Source organism: Neofelis nebulosa, chromosome 2 (genome assembly GCF_028018385.1).
Source record: "Neofelis nebulosa isolate mNeoNeb1 chromosome 2, mNeoNeb1.pri, whole genome shotgun sequence".
Classification (NCBI taxonomy): domain Eukaryota; kingdom Metazoa; phylum Chordata; class Mammalia; order Carnivora; family Felidae; genus Neofelis; species Neofelis nebulosa.
The window spans coordinates 76,773,386-76,787,032 of NC_080783.1; positions in this window are offsets into that span (position 1 = coordinate 76,773,386).

Sequence of the window (13,647 nt, forward strand, 5' to 3'; positions counted from 1 at the left end):
TTAAAAAAATTGAAAACAGATTTATAAGGCATACACTCAAGGGCCCAGTTTATTTCCAAGTATGCTTACCTACAAGTATCACATTATATCCATTATTAAGAAACTTGCTGTTTTTCACTTAATAATGAGGCTCAGAGAAATTTCTTTTTTTTTTTTTTTTTAACGTTTATTTATTTTTGAGACAGAGAGAGACAGAGCATGAACGGGGGAGGGTCAGAGAGAGAGGGAGACACAGAATCGGAAGCAGGCTCCAGGCTCTGGGCCATCATCAGCCCAGAGCCCGACGCGGGGCTCAAACTCACGGACGGTGAGATCGTGACCCGAGCTGCAGTCGGACGCTTAACCGACTGAGCCACCCAGGCGCCCCAGAAATTTCTATATCTGTACATCAAGATATGGACTATGGACTTTCATTATTTATTAAACATCTTTTTTGTTTTCATTAGTTTTCATTATAATTCATGGTGTTGTAAATATTTCTTTCCCTTACTTTGTATGCACATGCTCATGAACTGAAGAGAAAGAGGGAGAGCGGGAGAAAGAAGAAATAGAGAACTAGAAGTCCAACTCGCCCAATAAAATTTATGCATTTTTCTTTTGCGTGGACAATTCTAATTTCCTCAATTTAAATGGAAGATTTCACACTCCCACCAGAAATGTGTGATGATATACATAAACTTCACCACACACTTATTAGCAATTGATAGGATTAATATTTTTATACTTAAAACTATGTTCAGTTGGATGTTTTCTTTTTATTGATTTATTATTTATTTATTTATTTATTTATCTTTTTAAGAGAAGAAGAAAGAGACAGAAAATGAGTTGGGGAGAGGGACAGAGTAAGAGGGAAGAATCTTAAGTAGTATCCATGCGCAGCACAGAGCCCAGATGAAGGGCTTGATTTCATGACCCTGAGATCATGACCCGACCTGAAATCAAGATACCTATGCTCAACAGACTAAACCACCCGGGGAATGCAGATGTTTTCTTTTAATTATATTTTCTAATAGTAATTTTGCTAATAAATGGGAAAATTGTAAATTTCTTATCTCATATCAAGCCATATTAAGTCATATTAGTTTATATATATTTTGAGGGTATGTTGTGTTTTTTGCATTATTATTATTATTATTATTATCACATTATTTAATATTAGGTTTAAGGCAGTGAAATTTTAGCATGGCAAATCAGGATTTGGAACTCAGGTTTAATAGTGACTTCTTAATCTTAAGTAAATTCTTTACATTTGTAAAAGGTCTTGACTTTAACTTTGACTACCCATTCTATTTCTTCTATAGTTTTTAGTCTAGTCAGGTTTCTGCCTCTTGGTTAATTTTGGTGCTTTGTATATTTGTAGGAGTTAACCTGTTATATCTGATTTTAAAATGTATTTTTGTGAAGTTGCATTATGCCCACTAACTTTTATCTATCATCTATCTATCTATCTATCTATCTATCTAATATTTGTGTATACCTTTACTAAATTGTATTATCTTTGATAGCTTCAACAAAGTTGTGCTTTAATTATTTTATTATGAGTAGGCCTACACTTTTATTGTAAATTTCACTATTTTTACTTTATATCTATTATTTTACCTGAAAATAATTTTGACGATACTTCAGAGATATGGGATGGAAAATTCTACTTGCCTTTGATTTCTGAATTATATAGCAGCTTAAAGAATCTTTTTTTGTTTTAATTATAAGTGAATTTGTATGTGAGCATACTTTTAAGACTATGCTTTTGTTGTTTTAGTTTGGATTTATTACATTTTGGTTAAATAATATGAGTATGCATGATTCTTAAGTTTTTGAAACTCATTGGGATTTATTATGTTTTCTAATATATCAAGTTTGAAAATGATGCTTCAGTGGATGTTTATTAATCGTATACTATTTTTCTTTGCTTATTTATTGAATACATGATTTGTCATTCTTTAAAAGAGACTTAATGAAGCTATTAGGATAAATAAAAAATTAAAAATTTTGTCTTGTGTCCAATATTTTTTGCTTTACACATTTCATAAATATATTGTTAAATATAAATGAATACTCATTATTGTTCTGTCTCCTGGGTGGATTTAAACTTTTATTAATGTGAAGTATTACTCTTGTTTCCATTTAAAGTATTATGTCTTCGATTTTATTTTATATTAGATGTATTACAATAGAGTGCTTTAACATTCCCCATGTTATTTTCTTTCATATCTAGGCATAAGACAGTTGTGTCTATAACATTATTTCATGTTCTTGATTAATGTATACTTTTATAAATGATTATAAAAATATAGTATTTTTTAAATTTCCCTCAACAATGTGTTTTGCACCAAACGTTTTGGGGAAGTTTAATTTTTGTTTTCTTCAATTTGTCAATAAATTTTGGAAAAATATATTTCAGAAAATGTCTCTTATTTAGTCTGTGTATTGGAATGTTTGTTCTTCTGCATAGGATGATAGGTTTAAAATAATTCTCTTTCCGGTTGTCATTGTCTTTTAGTAACGATGAAAAACCCTACGCCGAGGGTTTTCTGTTGTTGATTTTAAATCTATTTATTTTTGGTGTTTGAAACTTGAGACAGATATGTCTAAATTTGTTTCATTAAAATATATTGTTGTGTTTTTTTTCTTTTTTTTTTCTTGTTCTTGCTTAAAGCCCTTGTTAGTCCTTTCCATTTTAAAAAGAGTGTATTTCCACAACTCTAGGAAATTTATTCAGCCACGTCTTTATTTTTCTCTGTTCATTTTTTCTGTTATTTATTTTTACTTCTCTTATATAGATCTTGGAACATATGGATCTTTTCATTTTTTCTACTTTTTCTTTAATATATTCTACCATTTGCCCTTGACACAGCATCCAGATAGAAACTTTCAATGAGACCTTCCAATTTATTAAGTCAGTATTCAATCATGTTTGTTTTGTTTCTTTTTAAAAATAATGTTGTTTTAATTTTTTTAAATACTCTTTATTTGCGTTAGCTGCACATTTTTATTGAAGATATTGAATTCTCAGTTTTTACTATAGCTAAAAACTGCATGATTCTGAAGAAAGAAACTCTGCAGTTAATTGTATTCTACCTACAATAATTGTGCACCCCTCTTAGGCTCAAGAATTTGGGGACTTCTCTACTTTCTCTCTCTAGCCAGAGCCTGCCATGTCAGAGGTCTTGATCCTGAAAGGGTCACTGCTTCTGCATGAGATCCTGAGTCAGATCTGTTTTTTCTCTCTTTGTTTCTGCCTCAGTAGTCTTTGTGGTGGTATGGATTTACATCCTCTCCTGAAAATCTCCAGTCTTGACTATTACAGTAGGAGTTCTGCCTTAGCAGATGGCTCACAGTGTTTAGAAAATGTCTGAGGGAGATTAAGAGTGAAGACTACCCATGATGCCCATGGGCAGCTTCTCAGAATAAAGATCTTAAAAATGCTAACAAATGTCCTTGGAGATTCCATCTTGCTTTTGATTATTACATCATTTAAGATTGTCTCAGAATCTTCCTTGGTGTGGTGTTGATTGTCATTTTCTCTGCTCTTTCTTATCGATTAATCTACCTCATAATTTCCAAGAATTTCTGGAAATATAGGATCTATTGCTTGCATATTATCTGGCTTTCCATCATGATTATGAGTTTACTCTTTAAAAATGTACAGAATCTGTTATATCATTTCAAGGACTTCTTGGGTAAAAAGCAGGAGAGATGGGGCAATTGTGCTGTTGGCTTTTCATTAAAAATATAAATATTAATTATCGTATATGCATCCTTCCACTCAATAATAGTCTTTTCTTCATCCTCTTACGTTGTTGTCTTCAGTATCTTTGTGTTTATTTAGATATATGTATTTCATACTTAAGCAACTGTGACATTTAATGCAGCCATTTTTAGTGCCAACTTTTTTTTACTATACACTATGGAAGGAACTTTGTATGAAGACCTTTGATATAAAATAATAGCAAGCAATTAACTTTAGGTACGAATAGAACTGAATTTGAGTTCTAGTTTTTTGCAGCTACTAGTTGTGTGACCTTGAAATATTTGTTTATTGTTTCTAAACCTCTGTGGCTGGAGATACACAATTATCATCATCATCATCATCATCATCATCATCATCATCTTTCCATTGTGAGAGTTAAATGGGATAATGATGCAAAACATTTAGAACACCGACACCAGTAAATACTCAATAAATTCTAGTTTATTATTAATAATATTAACAATATCAATATAATAATTTAAATATTGCTTTTTATATTATAGGTTTCAAGTTATTTTACATACATTGATTGATGACTATAAGTTTTTCCAAACCATAACTAGAGTATTATTGAAATGAAATATTATGAGTTTTTAGTGGGCTGGGTCTAGACAGAACTTGTTACTTGACAACAACTCCATGCCACATGAGAAGAATTTACCAAATTACTTTGGTAACTGTAGTGTTTAATGCTGGACTAGTCCATACAGAATGATTGTCAGAACATTCCAGAAGTTTCTGAACATGAATGTCCAAGCTGAGCAAGGTGTCATAAAGAGCTAATAGAAACTGAATTGGAAAGAAAAATCAGAAGACCCACTGTGAGTATATTGTATATAAAAATAACAAAGCTGTTACTGTGAAGAAATTCTTTACAGAATAAGATCATAACTTCTCCTACTCTTGAGGATTATGCTGAAGATAGATGATAGATGATAGTTATAGATACAGATATAGATGTGGATATAGAGAGACACAAGCCTACCTCAGAGATATTTCCAGTTCAGTTCCAGACTACCACAATAAAGTGGATATCATAATAAGGTGAGTCAAATGAATTTTTGGTTTCCCAATGCATAGAAAGTTGCGTTTACACTTTACATAGTCTGTTAAGTGTGCAGTAACATTATGTCTAAAAATACAATGCACACACCTTAATGAAAAAATACTTTATTGCTAAAAAATGTTAACCATCACCTGAGCTTATAGTGAATCATAATCACTGATCACAAATCACCATAACAAATATAATAATGATGAAAAATTTTGAAATACTGTGAGAATTACCAAAATGTGACACAGAGACACAAAGTAAGCAAATGCTGTTGAAAAATAATGCCGATAGATTTGCTTGATGTGGGGTTGCCATAAACCTTCGATTTGTAACAAAAAAAAAACAAAAAAAACAACAAAAAAAACCAATATTGTGAAGCATAAAGAAGCAAAACAATAAAATGAGGTATGCCTGTATAGATATATAGATGTAAAGATATAAAGATATATAGATACAGATGTATTTTCAAATGGAGAGTTAGTATTTACTAGAATTTGTCATGGCTATATATAAACTTACTTAAGCTCTGCTATGAAAAAACTACCAGAATAATAGTCAGGATTGCTATCAATTTTAGATTTGAATCCTCTTTGAACTGAGTAACTACCTGATGTCAGGGCTTCTGTTGTTTTATCGACAAGTCAGGCATGGGGCTATCTTACAGAGATGTTGTAAAATGAAATGAATGACAGTTCTCAAAGCATCACACACTTAAAGTTGAATTTTTTGTCTCCTTTTAAATGCCCCCACGAAGCTGAACACCTTGATGTTGACTTAACCTCCATACCTCTCTAGATCTACCTTCTGTCCCCCCATTCAGCCTTCACCCTACTTGCTCACTCTGCCTTCATCTCGCGCGTAGGTTTCCATAATAGACTCAACAATGATCCTTAGTCTTGTTTCCTGTCTTCCACCCCACCCAAATGACAGCAAGAGTTATCTTTCTAAAATGGAGATGGTAATTTAAATTGTATGATATATCTCTAACCCACCTTCTGGTTTGATCTCCCACCACTCATGCCATGTTCTATCCGTATTAGTTGCACTGGATTGCAACCCAACATGGGAATGCCCATGTAGTTTCACCATGTCTGCTTGTATGCTATTTCCTCTGCCTGGAATAATCTTTTTTTTTCCCCCTTCCTAGTCTGAAAAAAAATCCTATCAATCCATAAAGTTAACTCATATAGCTCCTTCTTTGGGATTCTTTTACTTTTAGTTCATGTATTTGCACAGGGTCATAGCCCATTGCATTGACACTATCTCATCTGTTAGGTGGCTCATTTCCACTATGAAGCCAGAGATTCTATATTTTCAATTTTGAATTCCAAGTACTTTGTACAATATGTAGTTGAATGTGTGAGTACTTAAATTATTTGAATTGCACAGTCCTACAAATCAGAGTGCTCCTTATTTTATTAACTGTATCAATGAGTATATTCTGGCTGGTTGGGAAATTTTAACACTCTATTTTCTGTCTAATGTGCTTGCGGTTCATCTGGTTGCACTTGCCTTAGATCTGTACTAATATATTTAGCATTATTACATTTTCAGGGAAAATATATAACCACTTTCACATTTAACACTAGTGTTGAAGGATTTTTTTTTTACCTCAATACCTGGGGTTTGTTGTCTCACCACTTCAAAGAATAAAGAGGTAGGCACCAGATGAGCAGCAGGCAAAAGTTAAAAAAGAGTGTAAGATTATAAAGGAGTATAATATTAGAAAGTAAGAATATTGGGGCGCCTGGGTGACTTAGTCAGTTAAGCATCCAACTTCCGCTCATGGCTTGTGAGTTCAAGCCCCGCATCGGGCTCTGTGCTGACAACTCAGAGCCTGGAGCCTGTTTCAGATTCTGTATCTCCCTCTCTCTCTGCCCCAACCCGGCTCACATTCTGTCTCTCTCTCAAAATTAAATAAACATTAATTTTTTTTTTAATAAAAAAATGTAAGAATATTAGGAAAGCTCTCTTTACAGAGAGGGGACATTCAAAAGTGAATGCTTGCAGACTATAGGTAACGGTCCTTGTTTTATAAGGTTCTGATCATCACCCCTCCCTTTCCCCCTCTTCCTTCTCAGATCCTACCCTTACTGACTTGATAACTCTAGGTGCTGTGTTGTCCATTCTTTATTGGCTTATTTCCATTGTATGAGGGGTGGTCTATGGCCACATCCATTCCTTGTGGGTCATACTTTTATGGTCTATTTATTTTTAGTCAGGTCTTTTGTCAAATTCCTAAGGGAAACCTGGGGGGAGTAGGTGGTGTCTGTTACATTCTTTTTTTTTTTTTTTTAACATTTATTCATCTTTGAGAGACAGAAAAAGACAGAGCGTGAGTGGGGGAGCAGCAGAGAGGGAGACACAGAATCTGAAGCAGGCTCCAGGCTCTGAGCTGTCAGTAAAGAGCCCGATTCGGGGCTGGAACCCATGGACTGCGAGATCTTGACCTGAACCAAAGTCAGACGCTCAACCGATTGAACCACCCAGGCGCCCCTGTCTGTTACATTCTTAAGAGGAGCCTTAGGCTCAAAGAAGTTTGCTTGCTGTGGTCAGAAGCCCCCCCCCCCCCCCCCCCGCCCAGCATTGTTCCAAAATATATGTTTTTCCACACTGAGGGAGCTCAGGTCCTAATCTTTCCCTCTCTGCCTACTAAATTCTATCTTTTCCCATAATACTAGCATTCTTGATATCTCCCTGCCGCCTTTGTTCTTTTCTCATGTGGTGCTTTGGTTCTAAAACAAAGTGTGAATAATCACATTTGAGAAGTAACATGCTGGTGTTGTCTTATGAAAGAGTGCTAAGCTGGTGAAAATAAGAAGGCTCTTATTTGTAGCTGCTATCTTTCACAAAGCAATTATCTAACATCAATCGCTTGGCTAATAGGAAGGTACCTTTCAATCATTAACTTTCTTTCAAAGGATATGACTTCCTAACAGCTGCGAAGACAATTAGAAACAAGAAGTCTACTTAGAAATTGTAGAGCAAGGACAGACAAATCTATACTGCAGAAATTCAGAACGTATGTTCATTTCTTCCTCACATTCACACAGCCTATCATTCACAGCAAGAATTCATTTGAAGGACAGCAAGGTCTTGCTATAAAGTTACATAATAATCTTCTGAGGCTATTGTGATATGCTCCTTTATTTATTTCTAAATTTTTACCACCAGAAAACTAGAAGTTCCAAACGAGATTTTTTTTAATGGCAGAAGGAAATGATGATAGACAAAACATATGTTTGCATAACTTTGTGAATAGCAAGAACCAGAATTTCGCTACCAATCACAGGGTTATCATAAATTGCATCTGCTAAATCCAGACCTTACACTTAACACATGTGAAGATGTACACAGCAAGCTTATGCCTCTTCGCCATGCAGAGAAGACAAATTCACATAGCCTGTTTTGTGTCTGTCTCAACCTATTAATAACCACTGTTGTGGCTTGACTAGACCCTGTGATTTTTATTATGACTGCAAGAACTCCTCAGCAATAATCATTAGCTTGGGGGGGGTGGGGGGAGGGGGAGGAAAGGTGGTATTTCTTCTAAGTAAGTCTGGAAAATTGCTTGGCACACCTGGACCCAGACAGCCAGGTCACATGGAGAGAGAGCGAGTACGTGTACCTGGGGTCTGCGTTTATTGGGGTTGAGGGTGAGGGCCTAGGGTTTCCAGGACTCAATCTTTATCGGTGAATTTAAAATAGAAGATTGGGAATTTAAAGTGTGGAAAGAGAAAAACAAGCAACCCAAATGGTCACTTATTGAAAGCAACTATGATCTCTAAGACAGAGGAGATGCAGAGTGGCCTGGCTCTTTATCTAGTCACATGTCTGGCAGTGTGTTTGGGATAGCCAGGTTTGAAGTGGGTGCTTCTTTGAAGTGAATGAACAATCAAACTTAAGTCAGGCACTTACATTATAAAAAGAAAAGATGGCGGCACCTGGGTGGCTCAGTCAGTTAAGTGCCTGACTTCTGCACAGGTCATGATCTCATAGTCTGTGAATTCGAGCCCCACCTTGGGCTCTGTGCTGACAATTCACAGCCTGGAGCCTGATTCGAATTTTGTGTCCTCCTCTCTCTTTGCCCCTCTGCTTGCACTCTCTCTCTCTGTTTCTCTAAAAAATACATAAACATTTTTAAACAATCAAAAAGAAGAGGTGGGACAACTGACTGGCTCAATCCTTAGAACTTAGAGACGCTTGATCTAGTGGTTGTGAGTTCAAGCCCCACGTTGTTGTATGTAACAGCCATTGCTTCAACAACAACAACAACAACAGAATTTAAAAAGACAAGACAAGACAAGAAAAAAGAAAAACCAATGTCAGGGCTTATGCTACACAATCAGAAAGACTGAAATTGAAATCACATTAAGATAATCAACACTGAAAATGCTATAAGGAAGTTAGTAAGCTTATTTATTTATTTATTTGTAAGATGAAAGAACAATATTTTGGAAGATAATTTTGAACTTAAATAAAATGGTATTTACATAAAAAGGTGTAGCATTTATTTATTTTTTTATTTTTTAAAAGTATTTATTTTGAGAAAGAGAGAACATGAGCAATGGAGGGGCAGAGAGAGAGAGAGACAGAATCCCAAGCAGGTTCATTGCTGCCAGTGCAGATCCCGACATGGGGCTGGAACTCATGAAGCATGAGATCATTACCTGAGTAGAGATCAAGAGTAGAACACTTAACCGACTGAGCCATCCAGGGTACCCAAGGTGTAGTATTTAAAAACGTGGACTGAGAAATTCCAGAAAACTCTTTCCAAATCTATGGTCTATCATGCACTGGCCACATACACTGGGTAAGGTACTTAGCTTCTCTGGGCACTAGTTTCCTATTGTGCAGAGGAATGCTAGGTTTTGGATTATAACCATAGGTATCGGGTTATGGTGAAGATTGATTAAGGGAATTCATCTAAAGTAGTTAGCACCATGTCTTGTACATTATAAATTCTCAATAAATCATAGCCATTTGTAAAAAAATAAATAACATTTTTTAAAAAGATTTTTTAATGTTTATTTATTTTTGAGAGACACAGAAACAGAATATGAATGGGTTAGGGGCAGAGAGAGAGGGAGACACAGAAGCAGAAGCAGGCTCCAGGCTCTGAGCTGTCAGCACAGAGCCTGACGCAGGGCTTGAACTCATGAGCTGTGAGATCATGATCTGAGCCAAAGTCGGACGCTCAACTGACTGAGCCACCCATGTGCCCCTAAATAATGACATTTTTACAACATGGCTAGAATTGTATTTGGCTGACTCTTTTCATTTCCATCACAACTTAAGAAAGCATACTATATTTATTTTATCAGTTATAGATACATAAAAATAACACACATACAAGGAAACAGATACATATGCATGCACATATATATATATGTATGTCAGTTATATACTTACATGTGTATCAGACAAGTTGAACTTGAGAAGAAATAGTGTATTATAGAGAAAGGAGATTTATAAGTATATCACAAATATCTAAATTATTACACTTTAAAAATGAAAATATTTTATTTCCTCTACTTATATGAACAATTTAGTCAGTATGTAAAGAATTAAGCTAGTAGCTTTACCCATACAATTCAGAAATGTTCACTGTCAACATTTGCTAAATAACCTCCTAGGTGTTTTCTTATGAATATGCAAATACACATATGTTTTTAATGCTGGGTCATTGCTGTTCATACTGTTTCATAAAATTTTTCATTTAAAATTATGTCCTCAACTTCAAAATATTAATTTATTTAATTAAGAGAAATTTTTCCATTTTGGCATCATTAGTATTTATTACACTACCAAGTATATAGTAGGTGTTCAATAAATATTTTTTTACACTACCAAGTATATAGTAGGTGTTCAATAAATATTTTTTCCAATAAATAATTGTTAAGTAGGGGCACCTGGGTGGCTCAGTAGGTTAAGCATCCAACTTCAGCTCAGGTCATGATCTCGTGGTCCATGAATTTGAGCCCCGCGTAGGGCTCTGTACTGACAGCTCAGAGCCTGGAGCCTATTTCAGATTCTATGTCTCCCTCTCTCTCTGACCCTCTCCCATTCATGCTCTGTCTCTCTCTGTCTCAAAAATAAATAAACGTTAAAAAAATTTAAAAAAGTAAAAAATAAAAAAGTAATTGTTAAGCAAATGAACACCTGAATATTGGCATCATCACATCTGAGGATGAACAAATATCTGTATTATTTTAATAAGCTAATTTAAATAAATTCTATTGATGTACATTTATCTAAGTGACCCATCCTTGTGGAACATTTAGGTTGTCTCTATATTTTGTCTATTTTAAATAACACCACGCTAACACATTAGTACATTAGTACATGGTAACTAATTAGTACATAATTAGTATAGTACATTAATCTACATACACTTCACTTGGCCAACCCCAGAAATGGAGATGAGAAAGCTGTTGCACCAACTGCCAACCACAGTTTCCCATCACTTAACTACACTTCGCAATCTAAAGATCAAGAAGTAACCACCAGAACCATTGGCTCCAAAGTCACTACACGCTTACTTGCCAAGTGGAGGCCTTGCCTCTTGTATCCTCCTCTTTATCTACATCTCTGTCTGTCTCTGTTTCTCTCTGATCTTTCCTCGCTCTTCCTTATTTTAATTCAGTTTTCAATTCGGATCTCATATGAACACATCTGCTGATAGAAATCTAAATCACACATAGCTGTATGAGAATTCAGCTGCTGTGAATTCAGGGGCTCTATTTCTTTGCTTGCTAATCTCTGCAGTACAGGAAATTACATGGGAAAGAGGTTAGGATGGATGATGGATAAACTAGAATATTGAATATGTACACCCTCTGGCTCTGGCTCTCTGCCTTAACCTCCAATAGGAAATATTGTTATGTTTTCCTCGATTTTCTACAAGATTCTTCCAGTAACTCTCTTCTGGTCTCTGGAAAGGCATTTTCTGTTACCATCTGATATCTTACTTCAACTCAGTTCAATCTGCACTGCGTGCCTCAGACACTCCAAGTTGTTGAGATGCCATTGCCTGGTACAATGATGAAATTATGGAAATTTATTTCTCTTCAGCTATGCTTTCTCAGAGAGCATAGAAAGCATGTTCTCTTCAGTTCTCTTCTGGGTGCCTGGGTGGATCAGTCAGTTAAGCGTCTGACTTCAGCTCAGGTTGTGATCTCCTGGTTCGTGGGTTCAAGCCCCACTTCAGGCTCTGTGCTGACAGTTCCGAGCCTGGAACCTGCTTAGGATCCTGTGTCTCCCTCTCTGTCTCCCTCTCCCCTGCTAATGCTTTGTCTCTCTCTCTCTCTCTCAAATATTAAATAAAACATTAAAAAATAAAAAACAAACAAAAAACCCCCCAATATACAGCTTTTCTCTCTGAAGTTCCTTATTTTGAAGCTGATCTGAATGTCTTGAATTAAAAGGCCACTTAGTTCAGTTAAAATGACATGTTAAATCAAAACTACATTTAGATCAAGATTTCTCAATCTTGGTGTTATTGACATTTTGAAGAAGAAAATTATTTGTTGTGTAGAGTATCCTGTGTGAAACATTTATCCGCATCTTTGCCTCTACCCGGAAGATAGTAGTAGCAAACCCATTAGGGACCAAAGTTGTCTCCAGACATTGCGAAATGTCCCCTGAAAGCTATCATTGCACTTGATGAGAAGCGCTGCCTTATGGGTTGTTTTTAGTGTTTACACTAGGTGATTAGACAGCACATTTACAAAGCCGTGAGTTCTAGAGCAGTCTGTAGTTAACGCAGTATTCAGACTTAAGCAATCTTTTTTTAAATTGTTATTTATTTATTTTAAGTGTATTTATTTATTTATTTTAAGAAAGAGAGAGACAGAGAGGCAGGGAGGGGCAGAGAGAGAGAATCCAAGAAGGCTCCACAACGTCAGTGCAGAGCCTGATGCAAGGCTCATACTCATGAACTGTGAGCCCATGACCTGAGCCGAAATCAAGAGTCAGCTGCTTAACTGACTGAGCCACCTAGGCACCTCAAGATTTAAACAATCTTACTGAATCTTTGGCTCACGTTTTTATTTGTGAAAATATTATAACCTAAAAGAATTGATAGTGAGGGTAAAAATGTATAAGTATGTTTGGATGCACTTACTTCCCTCTTCCCTTTTGCTTCATGACTATTAATCCTGGTCTAGATTTAAGAAAGTAAATGAGTGTTAGAAGGAAGCCTCACCACTTAACAAAATGCATAATACAGAGTGTTATTTTCATTTAGGGGATGAATGGGTGACTACTAGTTATGCTGTTTAAAAACAAGCATATATTTAGTTACATGTAATATATTTATAATTTATATTTAATATATATAATTTATGCAATGTTTATATATATTTCCTAACTAATGAGTTGGAGTAATGATATCCAACCTAAGGAATAAAATCAGTTTAGATAACATTGTGTTTAGAAATTTGATCTCTCATTAGAGGGGACACAAAGAGGAAGAAACTGCATGTAAAATAATGGTCAGACATGCATTTGTAGAGAAGTCATATATATAACTAAAATATTTGTGTACTTTTGCATTAAAGTACAATAGATTTGTTTACAAATAGAGATAGAATTCCAAGTTCTTTATATTCATGGCATATTTTCAAATATTACTAAATATAATAGTTTTAATGATATTTTATTTTAAATTTTAGACTTGATTCAGAGCTTATCAACAGTAAGATTCTAAGGCAAAGTAGATACTGTAACTTGTTAAAAGTCAGGGTTACAGAAATTATTTTTCATAAATCATTCATTATGATATGAAATAACTTCAGAAATTTTATCATTTTTCCTAAAAATTGATGAGTCACAAAGTTAA